This window comes from Rhincodon typus, chromosome 41, assembly GCF_021869965.1.
Source record: "Rhincodon typus isolate 14 chromosome 41, sRhiTyp1.1, whole genome shotgun sequence".
In the NCBI taxonomy this organism is placed as follows: domain Eukaryota; kingdom Metazoa; phylum Chordata; class Chondrichthyes; order Orectolobiformes; family Rhincodontidae; genus Rhincodon; species Rhincodon typus.
Window position 1 is genome coordinate 9,579,537 of NC_063372.1, and position 13,043 is coordinate 9,592,579.

At 41.3% G+C, this 13,043-nt stretch overlaps 1 long non-coding RNA gene across 1 annotated transcript in view; it reads left to right on the forward strand.

Moving 5' to 3' along the window:
- LOC125487441 overlaps positions 1-10,599 on the forward strand; it is a 67,534-nt gene extending 56,935 nt beyond the window's left edge. Inside the window, exon 3 of the long non-coding RNA XR_007265899.1 lies at positions 10,386-10,599. This is a non-coding gene — a long non-coding RNA (uncharacterized LOC125487441). The remainder of the gene's footprint in view (positions 1-10,385) is intronic.
- The last annotated feature ends 2,444 nt before the right edge of the window (positions 10,600-13,043 follow it).

Consider the following 13,043-nt stretch of genomic DNA (forward strand, 5'->3'; position numbering starts at 1 on the left):
CTCCACCTATCTTCTCCTTTATCCATCTTCTATCCGCCTCCCCCTCTCTCCCTATTTATTTCAGAATCCCCTTCCCCTCCCCCATTTCTGAAGAAGGGTCTCGACCCGAAATGTCAGCTTTCCTGCTCCTCTGATGCTGCTTGGCCTCCTGTGTTCATCCAGCTTTATAGCATAAATAGACAGCTGGTTTGTAATGATATGTTGAGCATAGTCAGCATGGATTTGCAAGAGGGGCATTATATTTGATTAACTTGTTAGAGTTCTTTGAAGATGTTACAAGCAACAGTATTAAAGTAAAGCAAATGGATGTAGTATACTTAGATTTTCAGAAGGCTTTTGATAAAGTCCCCCACCGGAGGCTGATTGGAAAAATTAAAGCACACAGGATAGGAGGTAATGTATTGGCATGGGTTAATGATTGGCTAACAGACAGAAAATAGAGTGTAGGACTAAATGTGTCAGTCTAACATTGACAGTTTGTGACTAATGGGGTACTGTGAGGATCTGTACTTGGGTCCCAACTGTTCACAATATATGTCAATGATTTGGGGGTGGGGACCAAATATAATATTTGCATACTTGTAGATTGCACAAAGCTGAATGGGAATGTGCATTGTGAGGGCAATGTAATCTGGCTTCAGAATATTTAGACAGACTTAGTGAATGGGCTAGGACATAGCAGATGGAATATAATTTGGAAAATTGTGAGATTGTGGTAGGAAAAGTAGATTTCCAGAGTATTTCTTAAACAGTGAGAGGTTGGAAAATGTAAATGTATGAATGGACTTGGGTATCCTTGTTAATAAGTCACTGAAGGCAAACATGCAGGTAAGGCAAGCTATTAGGAAGGGTAATGGAATATTAGCCTTTATTGCAAGAGTAGTGAAGTCTTGCTTCAATTGTGTTTGGTTAGACCGCACCTGGAGAACCGTGTGCAGTTTTGGTCTCTCTTATTCCAGGAAAGATATTGTCATCGAGGGAGTGCAACAAAGGTTCACCAGATTTGTTCCTGGGATGGCAGGACTGTCTGACAAAGAGAGATTGGGCAAATGGGCCAATATTCTCTAGAGTTTCGAAGAATGAGAGGTGATCTCATTGAAACTTACAAAATACCGAAAGGGATAGACAGGGTAGGTGCAGGAAATTTCCCCTGCTAGGGAGCACATTTTAAAAATAACGGGGATGCCACTTAAGTCCAAGGTGGGGAAAAATTATTTTACTCAGAGGGTTGTGAATCTTTGGAATTGTCTACACAAGAGGGTTGTGGAGATCAGTCCTTGAGTATGTTTAAAGTAGAGATTGATAGATTTCTGATTACTATTGGCATAAAGGGTTATGGGGATGGGTCGAGTAAAATGCATTGAAGTATTTGATCTGCCGTTGATTGGTAGGGCAAGTTCAATGGGATGAATGGCCCACTCCTGTTTCTTTGTTCCTACATCAAAAATAATATGAAATGAAGAAATTCCGTTTGATTTCCTTCCAGAATTCTAACCCTATCATCTCTAGCTGTTTGTTGAATGAGTTTAATGCCCTGGTCTCAACTAGTCTTTTGGAAATCTTCCAGCTGTTGATAATTCTTTCAGAGTAAGAAATGTTTCCTTGGCACCAGTTCTAAACTTACCATTTACAATTGTGAATCTTTGCCCTCTTCTATACCAGTGTCTTATCTGAAAGAAATATTTTGGCTTTCCTTTCTCTATCTTCAGCACCTTATGTACCTTTATAAAGTTCCCTCTGAGTCAACTATTTTCCGAGCTATACCTCATCCTTCCAGCACTAGGTATCAGGCTCATTGCTTTCCTCTGACTCCCGAATCTGGATCATGTATGTCTTGGTAAGCTGGTACAAGTTCAGCTGTCAAATAGTCGCAATGCAATGTTAATCTGAGTTTTAAATAATTCCAGGTTGTCTACCAACAGCTTTTTGAACAAATTTGATGTTTTAGCAAAGAGCTGATGTTTGTGCCCTCTAAATTTTAACTGAAACTTGGAAGCTGGTGTACAGGACTCAGTATATGTTGCAAAGCTTTTTTCAGTGGGCTTTCACTTGCTGAAGTTTTGGTTGAAGACTCCTATCACAGGTGCTGTAGCAGAGTTGCAAGAGCAGAGATGCATGTTAAAAACACTGCATATGAAAATGAAAGTAAAGATGGAAAAGTCAATGAGCACTTTTACATCAACAATATTCTTTAATGAAGTGGGGCAACATGAATATATATCTCTCCAGGAAGACATTTTTTGGGGAAAATGTTAAGTATGCTGCTCTTCAAAATAAGAATTTCCAAATCTATGTTGTATTTTTGTGGCTTCATAGACACTCACCATGTCAGTTCTCTCAGCCCAGAAAGGCTCAGTTGGATGGCTTTTGCGACAGACCTATCATTGAAAAGCTCTTATTGCCGAGATTGTTCCTGTTCCCAAATCTCAATGCTAATTCTGGCTTTCCAACTCCATTAAAACGTTGCTACCAGAAAAGTGCTTGAGATCTGGCTGTTGCTGAGTACCTTTATAACATTCCATGGGTAAGCTTTTCTCACTTTACCTGGACCTTCTCACTCTATCTGCCCTGTATGTTCTAATATACTATGGCCCTTGGATTAAAATGTATTCACGACGGCCTCAGCCTTAATGAATGATTTTTTTCCCTTATTATATACCTTCAAGTCCATTGCTACAACTTTGTTAAAGTCTCCGGCTAATGGGAGATTCACTATGAGGTGTGACATTGTCCCTCCTATTTTTTATATATAATTTATCACTGATCTCTTATTTAAGTTTACTGTACACTTCATCCCTTATGCCTGCATCCCTCAGTAGGATTTTTAACCTTTGAAAAGGTTGATGGGCAAACAGCCAATATAGTTTTAGCTATTAAGCCTTTTTCACCGTTAAACATCTGTCTCCTCATTCCAGTAATAACTGCGTAATATTTTGATTAGAGAATTTGGATATTATTAAAGGAACACAGTAATGTTCAGGAACAAAAACAGAAGTTGCTGGAAAAGCTCAGCAGGTCTAGAATGTTCTGAGGAAGGGTCACCAGACCCGAAACATTAACTCTGATTTTTTTCTTCACAGATGCTGCCAGACCTGCTGAGCTTTTCCAGCAACTTCTGTTTTTGTTCCTGATTTACAGCATCCGCAGTTCTTTCGGTTTTTATACAATAATGTTTAGATTGTGTAAACTGTAAGTCTACTGACTTCCCAAAAATAGTTGTCTTGTGTACCATGTACAGTTCCATTTGAGCCTTTTTCATAGACAGCCTGCTCAACAGCAAGGGTATTCACTTGACATGATACTTGTACTGATAAAGAGTTTTACATCAGCTATTTACAGGGAATCGCTACTCCTTTCAGTGATAGCAGCCGTTTAGGCATGAAGGCTGCTGGGAATGAATATTTTTGCAGGAATATTTTTTATGGCTTCTGACATATGTGCCTTTGACATATGTGTTTCTTTCTGAAAATACAATCTAAATGTTGTTCTCCTTTTACGTTGGCATTCTTGTGAATTGTCCTGAAAAGTGCAAGATGAAAGCTTTGCCAAAATCCACCTTTTTCAGCAATACTCAAGTACTGTCCTAGCAAATTTGTAACACTGTTGACCTTAGAGGCAGGGCAGAAAGTCTAGTTAAGGGACAGACATTCAGAGCCATGGCTGTCAGAGAGATAGATCTGCCAGATCTTATATTGTCAGAATTCCTGAGGCGACATTCAGGAGGAACAGGAAATTATTGATCTTTCCTGAGCCAAGAAATGAGTCTGAGTATGGACACCCGTACAGATACTGCACAGTGTACAGAGTGGGGTATGATAATTCCAGGCATGGTACAACGCCATCATCCTAGCCTTGAACACAAGCAAAGCAGATGGGGGCGTTCAGAGTTACAGAATTTTTTTATTCACTTGTGGGACGTGGGTGTCACTGGTTGGGCCAGTAGTTATTGTCTGTGTCCAGTTGCCCCTTGAAAAAGCTGCCTTTATGAACTGCTACAGTCCATATACTGTTAGAGAGGGAATTCAGGATTTTCACACAGGAACACTGAATGAAAAATGATATATTTCCAAGTCAGGATGGTGAGTGCCTCGGAGGGGAACTTGCAGGTGGTGGTGTACTCATGTATCTGCTGCCCTTGTTCTTCTAGATAATAGTGGTAATGAATTTGGAAGGTACTGTCTAAGGATTTTTGGTGAATTTCTGCAGCGCATCTGGTAGATAGTACACACTGCTGCGACTGAGAGTCGCTGGTAGAAAAAGTGGATGTATGTAGTTATGGTGCCAATTAAGTGGGCTGCTTTGTCCTCTGCAGTGCTAAGCTTCTTGAGTGTTGCTGGAGCTGCACTCGTCGAGGTAAGTGGGGAGTATTGCACCACACTCCGGATGTACGTCTTGTAGACAGTGGACTGGCTTTGGGGAGTCAGCAGGTGAGTTTACGCCGCAGTTTTCTGAACCCCTAACCTGCTTTTGTAGTCACTGTTTTTATGTGGCAAGTCCAGTTGAGTTTCTGGTCAATGATAACCCCCAGGATGTTGATAGTGGGGGATTCAGTGATGGTAACATCATTGAATGTCAAGGGGCAGTGGTTAGATTATCTTTTATTGGAGATGGTCATTGCTTGGCATTTGTGTGGCACAAATGTTACTTGGCGCTTATCAGCCCACGCCCGGATATTGTCCAGATCTTGTTGCATTTGAACATGGACTGTTTCAATATCTGAGAAGGCGCGAATGGTGCTGAACATTGTGCAATCATCAGCAAGCATCCCCACTTCTTACCTTATGATGGAGGGAAGGTCATTGATGAAGCAGCTGAAGATGGTTGGGCCTAGGACACTAACCTGAGGAATTCCTGCAGAGATATCCTGGGGCTGAGATGATGACCTTCAACAACCACAATCACTTTTCTATGTGTCAGGTATGACTCCAGCCACCAGATAGTTTGCCCTGTGATACCCATTGATTTCAGTTTTGCTCGGGCTGCTTGATGCCACACTCGTTCGAATGCAGCCTTGATATCAAGGGCTGTCACTCTCACCTCACCTCTGGAATTCAGCTCTTTTGTCCATGTTTGAACCAAGGCTGTAATGAGGTCAGGAGCTGAGTGGCCCTGGCAGAACCCAAACTGGGTGTCACTGAGGAGGTTATTGCTGAGCAGGTGCTGCTTGATAGCACTGTTGATGACCCTTTCTATCACTTTACTGATGATAGAGAGTAGACTGATGGGGAAGTAATTGGCTGGGTTGGATTTGCCCTGCCTTTTCTGTACAGGGCATACCTAGGCAATTTTCCACATTGTTGGGTGGATAACCAGAAGAGCTTGGCTAAGGGAGTGGCAGGTTCTGGAACACAAGTCTTCAGCACTATTGCCAGAATGTTGTTAGGGCCCATAGCCTTTGCAGTATCCAGTGCCTCCAACTGTTTCTTGATATCATGTGGACTGAATCGAAATGGCTGAAGAGCAGTACCCGTGATGCTGGGGACCTCTGGAGGAGGCCAACATGGATCATCCACCCAGCACTTCTGGCTGAACATTTTTGCAAATGCTTCAACCATATCTTTTGCACTGATGCACTGGGCTCCCCCATCACTGGGGATGGGAATATTTGTGGATGATCGTCTTGACCTGTGATGTTTGGACTTTGAGATGGATGGGAAATAGTGATAATAGTGATAATGATAATAATAATGTGAGATGATGCACGACGGTGCAAATAAGCAAAATTGAACTACTGGAATAATGTAGACTAAGTAGAGAAAAACTGGGGGAGGAGGGAAGGGAGTGAGATGTAGTTTAATGAGATTCATGTAAGTTATAATGGTGTAACTGATCGCATGACTCTGACATCAGTGAGAGAGAAGACTTCATTCTCGAATGAGAATGGGAGGAGAAAATACACTACAGAGCCATATTTGAGAATCTACTATATACAGATAGAAATGAAGGAGCACGACAGTAAGGAGTTGAAGACTTTTTACTGATAGATAAGGGAGAACCAGCCTCAGGACAGTTTATGTGCAGACATCCATAGCCTTAAATGATCCACACAAGTATCTCAACATGCAAGTAGCAGCACTGGCTTAAAGCACAAGATAAAGCACCATGTCCCGACATATGCCCATTTCTATTTAATAATTTTCTTCTTAAAGCATTTATCTCATCCCCTCTTCAATATCACGATTGCCTCAGTTTCATTAGCCACTTTCAGTAATGCAGTCCACATCCAAAGTCACCTTTAGAACTGAAAATGTTTCTTCTTCGCTCTGTTTTATGCTTTCATGTTTTAATCCACATTAAATCTCCCTCCCATTATTAATTCGCCATCCAATAGTCATTCATGTCATTGAAACTTTTTATAACTTGGCATATTCCTATTAGATCCTACTTATAGCTTTTCTGCTCCAATGAATCCAGCCTTAGGTTTTTAGTTTCCATCTTTCTATCCTTTACATCTTCCTATTGGATGTATCTATTGCATTTTCTATTGGAACCGAGAAAATTATATCCCTTTAATTGTCTATGTTTAAAAACGTCTTACCATTCTAAGGTTAATACCACTTTTAAAAAGTTTACTGGAAGACCAAAATAATTATCTTGTTGAAAACAGACAATATTTATGCTAGAGATTGTGAATTCAGTTAATGTGTAGAGTTGGATATGAATATCTGTGGCATGTGATTTATATTCTGTGTGGGCTGGGCTGCTCAGTCACAAGCAGCAAAGTTCAAAGTGAGTGATAATCATACCACGATGGGGTATAAATTTTGGGTAGTGTGTCTTCATAATGTATTCTGTTTCAATAATATATTTATAATGTTTATAATTTTGCACATTTCCTAATCGATGCAGGAAAATGCTGGCATGGCTGGGTCAGATACAACTCCCAAAGTTCAGGGTAAACCTGCCAAAACTGCTCCACTGGGAGGTTTGCCTGCCATCTCAGAAGCTGTTGTCAGTAAATTGATGATTTCTAAGGTATATATTTTAAACAGTAATGTTGTAAATTAGCTAGTCAGGTCAATTGGCTAAAGATAAAGGAGGTTGCAGTGGGACTGGTGAGCTGCCACCAATGTGATTGGTTGATAGGTCGGGGAAGCAGAGGAGGTGCAGAAGCCACAACCTTATTTCCTAGTCAGCCTGTAAATCTGCTTGTGGCTCCTGACCCTGCAGTGGTGGGCTTGCCCCAACCTCTCAGCCAGATATGGTTCCTATTTATTTAATCTGGAGTACTGTGGGCAGGTTTGGTCTCCTTATCTGAGGAAGGATGTTCTGGTTATAGAGGAAGTGCAGCGAAGGTTTACCAGACTGATTCCTAGGATGGCAGGACTGACACATGAAGACAGACTGTATTGGTTAGGACTATATTCATAAAAACATAGAAGATAGAAACAGGAGGAGACCATTCGGCCCTTTGAGCCTACTCCACTATTCATCACGATCATGGCTGATCGTCCAACTCAACAGCCTAATCCTGCTTTCTCTCCATAGCCTTTGATCCCATTCGCCCCCAAGTGCTATATCTGGCTGCCTCTTGAATACATTCAATGTTTTGGCATCCCCTACTTCCTGCGGTAATGAATTCCACAGGCTCACCACTATTTGGGTGAAGAAATGTCTCCTCATCTCCATCCTAAATGGTCTACCCCAAATCCTCATACTGTGACCCCTGGTTCTGGACACACCCACCGTCGGGAACATCCTCCCTGCACCAACCCTGTCCAGTCCTGTTAGAATTTTATAAGTCTGTATGAGATCCCCCCTCATTTGTCTGAACTCCAGCAAAAACTATCCTAACCTAGTTAATCTCTCCTCATACATCAGTCCCGCCATCCCTAGAATCAGGCTGGTAAATCTTTGCTGGAGAATGAGGGGGGATCCCATAGAAACTTACAGGGTAGGTGCAGGAGGGATGTTCCTGATGACCAGGGAGTTCAGAACCAAGGGTCAAAGTCTAAGGATACAGGGTATACCATTTAGGCCTGAGATGAGGAGAAATGTCTTCCCCCAGAGAGTGGGGAGCCTGTGGAATTCTCTGTCACAGAAAGCAGTTGGGACCAAAGCATTGAATGTTTTCAAGAAGGAGTTGCATGTAGTTCTTAGGGCTAAAGGGATCAAAGGGTTTGGGGAGGAAACAGGAACAGGGGGCTGAGTTGAATGTTCAGCCATAATCATGTTTACTGTCAGAGTAGGTTTGAAGGGCTGAATGGCCTACTCCTCCTGTTTTCTATGCTTCTATGTTTCCAACATACACCGACTGCTGATGCTACTCAGTTTGGGAGCCTGGCACTTTCCCTGTGCTGCTATCAATCATTTTGTTTGATTGCTCATGTACCACTCCCCCTCCCCAAACCTTGCCCAGTAACAATCCTGGATGCTCACCTCCTCCCTAGGTCTGAAATTGGTCCAACAATCAATCATGGAGCAAACAGGGACCCAATAATCATACAGAGATGAAAGCCATTGATAGTAATATTAAACATGATTTCCTGACTAATCTGTTGATGAATGCTAATCTGGCAATTCTCAAGTCTTTTCACAGGATCAAATGCACTTTAACAACCTACCTCATAATATTCTATGATTGTGGTTCGGCAATGGTTCCCCATATAACCTGGCTTTGATTTATAAATGGCACTGGAGAACATTTACATCCAGAAATCAGGTCCCATGGTGATGATAAGAAAACCAATTTTAAAGAGACTCACTGGCTTGTATTCTTTTTTCAAACATACATTGAAAAGTCTTGGTAATGGGCTTTGGTTCATCGTGCAAAACATCACACACATACCAACAAGGAATAAATGCAGGCCACTTGGCCCTTTGAACTGTTCTGTCATTCAATAAGATCGCAGCCGATCTGATTTTAACCTCAACTCTACATTCCTGTATATCCCCCGATAATCTTTCATCCCCCTTGGTCATTAAGAATCTGTTTCCCTCTGCCTTAAAAATATTGAAAGAATCTGCATCCACTGCCTTTTGAGGAAGGGAATTCCAAAGACTCACAACCCTCAGAGAGAAAAAAATGTTTCCTCATTTCTGTCTTAAATGGGCACCCCCTTATTTTTAAACGATGATCCCACGTTCTAGATTGTCCCACGAGAGGAAACATCTTTTCCACATTCACCCGGTCAAGTCCCCTCAGGATCTTACATATTTCAATTAAGTCACCTCTGACTCTTCTAAACTCCTGAGGATACAGGCCCAGCCTGTCCAGTCTTTCCTCATAAGAAAATCCGCTCGTTCCAGGTATTTGTCGAGTAAATCTTCTCTAAATTGCTTTGCTTCCAATGCATTAACATTCCTCCATGAGTACAGTGATCTGTACTGTACATAGTACTCCAGATGTGGTCTCACCAATGTCCTGTACAACTGAAGCCTAACCTCCCTCCTTTTGCATTCATTTCCCCTCATAATACAACATAACGTTCTATTAGTTTTCTCAATTACTTGCTGTACCTGCAAACTAACCTTCTGTGATTCACATACTGGGTCACCCAGATCCCTCTGCACCTCAGAGCTCTGTGACCTCTCACCATTTAGACAAATGCTTCTTTTATATTCTTTCTGCCAAAATGGACAGTTTCACACTTATCCACATTGTACTAATGTGCCAGATCTTTTCCCACTCATTTAACCTATCTGGATCCTTTTGTAGGCTCTTTATGTCTTCTTCATAGCTCATTTTCCTACTCATTTGTGCCATTCACAAATTTGGTAAGACAATTCTGGACTCTAGTCCTGGACTCACCCACAAGAGGAAACATCCTTCCCGCAACCACCTTGTCATGACAATTTAGGGATCTTATACACTTTAATCAATTCACACCTTATTCTTCTAAATTCCAGCGGAACAGCCCAGCCTGTCCAACCTTTCCTTGTAAAATAACCCGCTCATTCCAGGTCTCAATCTATTAAACTTCCTCTGAACCATCTCCAATGCATTAATATCCTTCCTGTAGTAAGGAAACCAAAACTACACCAAGTATTCAGATGTGCTTTCAACAGTGCCCTATATAACTGAAGCATGATCTCCTTACTTTTGTGTTCAATTGCTCTCATAACAAAGGGTGACATTTTAATTTGCACCCATTTTACATCTCTTTTTTCTTACCATTAACGTTGCCTTTGTCTTTTGCTCTGGGCCTCGACACTATGTATTCACTTTGCCCCTTCTCCTTTGTCAAATGTATAAAAAAAATTTTCCAACACTTTTCAGTTCTGAAGACTCCTACTGGACTGGAAATGTTAATTCTGTTTCTCTCCCCAAAGATGCTGCCAGACCTACGGATTTTGCTGAATTTGTTTCAGATTTTCATCAATTTCTATATAAAATAATTAAAAAGCTCCAAGACAGTAATCCAAAGTTTTGTTCTTCTTTGCAGGTGATGTTTACAAGCCACAAGCTTTCCCTTGAAAGTTCCTGACCGTATCTGGACTCCCTTTAAGAAGCAACCTTCTTCACAAAACTTTTTTTCTATTTGCCTCAGAATAAACTGTCAAAAAGTTGGAAAATAGAATTTACAACGCTGTACAGTAATATCTCAATTCTAACAATCAAAACTCCCTATAATTGTTGCAATAAATATCCAGACTTCCTTGGATGGGGGTTATTTATGTTGAAAAGTTGGTTTTGCCACATAGACCAGCAATGTCACAATTTTGATCTGTGGTCTGTTCTGAGCTCATTGGTAGCAACCAGGACAATGATAAGGATGCTTTAGGTTTCCTCAGTGTCCATTGGTAAAAGAAAGGAAAATCAGCTAGTTTTTCCAATCTTCTTTACTAAGCAATCTGTGTGGGAAGGTGCACATATAGATGTCAGATGAGGAAACCACCACCAGAGAGTGATGAGCCTGTGGAATTCTCTGCCACAGAAAGTGGTTGAGGCTAAAACATTGAAGTTTTTCAAGAAAGAGAGATGTAGTTCTTAGGGCTAAAGGGATCAAAGGATCAGAGAGAAAGTGCAAACAAGGTACTGAGTTAGATGATCAATCATGATCATATTGAATGGCAGAGGAGGTGCAAAGGATTGAATGGCCTACTGCTGTTCTCACTTTCTACATTACACTGATACCTGGACTTCATGAGTTAGTTTATAAGGAGAAACTAGCATTTTATTGTTTGGAATTTAGAAGGTTAAGGTGTGATTTGGTCAGAGTCTTCAAGATATTAAAGGCAACAGATAGGGTACTGTTGCCATTCTGGACACCCTAGTTGGTACATACTGGCTCAGTTCTCTGAATCACATTTTCAGCAATCGAGTAGCTTGCTCTATGTCTGTTTTTGTGCTTATGTGGTTCTGATTGACCTTTGCTCTTTATCAGTGGTAAGGTTCCTCAATGGTGTCATCAACTACAGACATAGAAGGCAGCCTTTGGCCCTGGCTTGTATCATAACAAACTCCGTTGAGGTGACAATGCCAGAAGAAATCAGAAATCCTAGGCCCTGGCCCTAAACTTAGCATCTCTCATTTTCGCAGGGGTGGGATTGGGGTTGATCCTGGGTTTGTGCATATGTGGTTCCCAGAGACAGCTAGCCTTTTAAGTGAGCACTTGCCTCCACTGAAATCAGATTTTAGAGTCCCTAGTGTTTGGTACATGACATATGGTAATTAGAGGGGAGGTGGTAGTGTATTGGGAATGTCACTCGACTAATAATCCAAAGATTCCAGACTAATGTGATGGGGACCTGTGAAAGCTGGTGAAATTTTAGTTAAATTAAAAAAAAACTCCCCAATGGTGATCATGTAACAAAAAAGTGTCTATTGCTGGAAAAACCCGTTTGGTTCACTGATGCCCTTCAGGGAATAAAATCTGCTGTCCTTACCTGGTCTGGCCTACTTGTGACTGCAGAATCACTGTGATGTGATTGACTCTTAACAGCCCTCTAGGCAATAGATACTGAGCCAACTAGTGATGCCCAGATCCTGTGAACAAATTAAAAACAAAGAACACATCCTGTTCTCAATACATTTTTTTTTGAATAGCTAGTGCACCCGTTTGGGGATCCCTACAGATATGTTCGCAGAAAACCTTGGAGGTAGTGGTCAGGGATCCTTTAGGACAGTTAACTGTGGAGGAGATTGTGTGTAAAATGTGCTTTAAACAACTAGGAATTGTCCAACTTGTCAAGATTTGTCCAGATGTGTCAACAAGTAACAAGCCGTTGAGAAGTGGTTACAAATATCACCCCATCAATAAGTGCCAAGGAATGTCAACCTATCAAGAATGTCAACAAATCTCAACATGTCAAGAACAAAGTTCCCTCTAAGCTGCACGTGCAATGGTGATAGGCGTCGGCACACTGATCACGGAATTGACTTTCAGTTCCAGAAGTCGCTGCTGCACATGGACCTTGAAGGCTGGTACAGCTGTAAAGAAAATGGGAGAGAAGGCTGATCAAGAAGTGGTAACAAGTGTTGGCCTGTCAAGAAGTGTTAACAAGTGTTGACCTGTCAAAAAGTCTCAACAAGTGTCAACCTGTTGAAGTGTCAATCAGTGTCGACCTGTTGAGAAGTGACAACAGGTCTCAAATTATGTTTTTTATGAATTGGAGTGCATTTCTCAATAAAGTATAGTCTGCAACACAGAACTTTATTTATAGAACTATTTTTTCTCCTATGCGTGTAGGTATTTGTAGATACTGAATGAGATGACATGATAGGTGAAGGGGAAATAGTGATGGTTGGAAGTAGGCACTAAATTGACATAGGTGTATGAAGAGCCATGAGGGATGGCAAGAGGGCATTAATTTGCATGGATGGGACATGTAAATAGTGTAGTGATGAGGAAGGTGAGGACCAGATGAAAGTTTTATATTTCTCCACTTTTGGAGAGGTGAAGTCCTGGGTGACCCTGCCAAAGGTGAGGCACCCTTTGAAGTTGTGAAAAGATATGTTTGTGCCAACATAGGATGGGACTTGATTGTCAAGGAACTACCCAAAGAAATTTGTGGAATTTGAAAGAAAAGAGGTCACGCATTTCAACTTTCTTGTCCACATAAGGTGTTATAGGATTTGTGCTGCATGAATGATTTCCCAT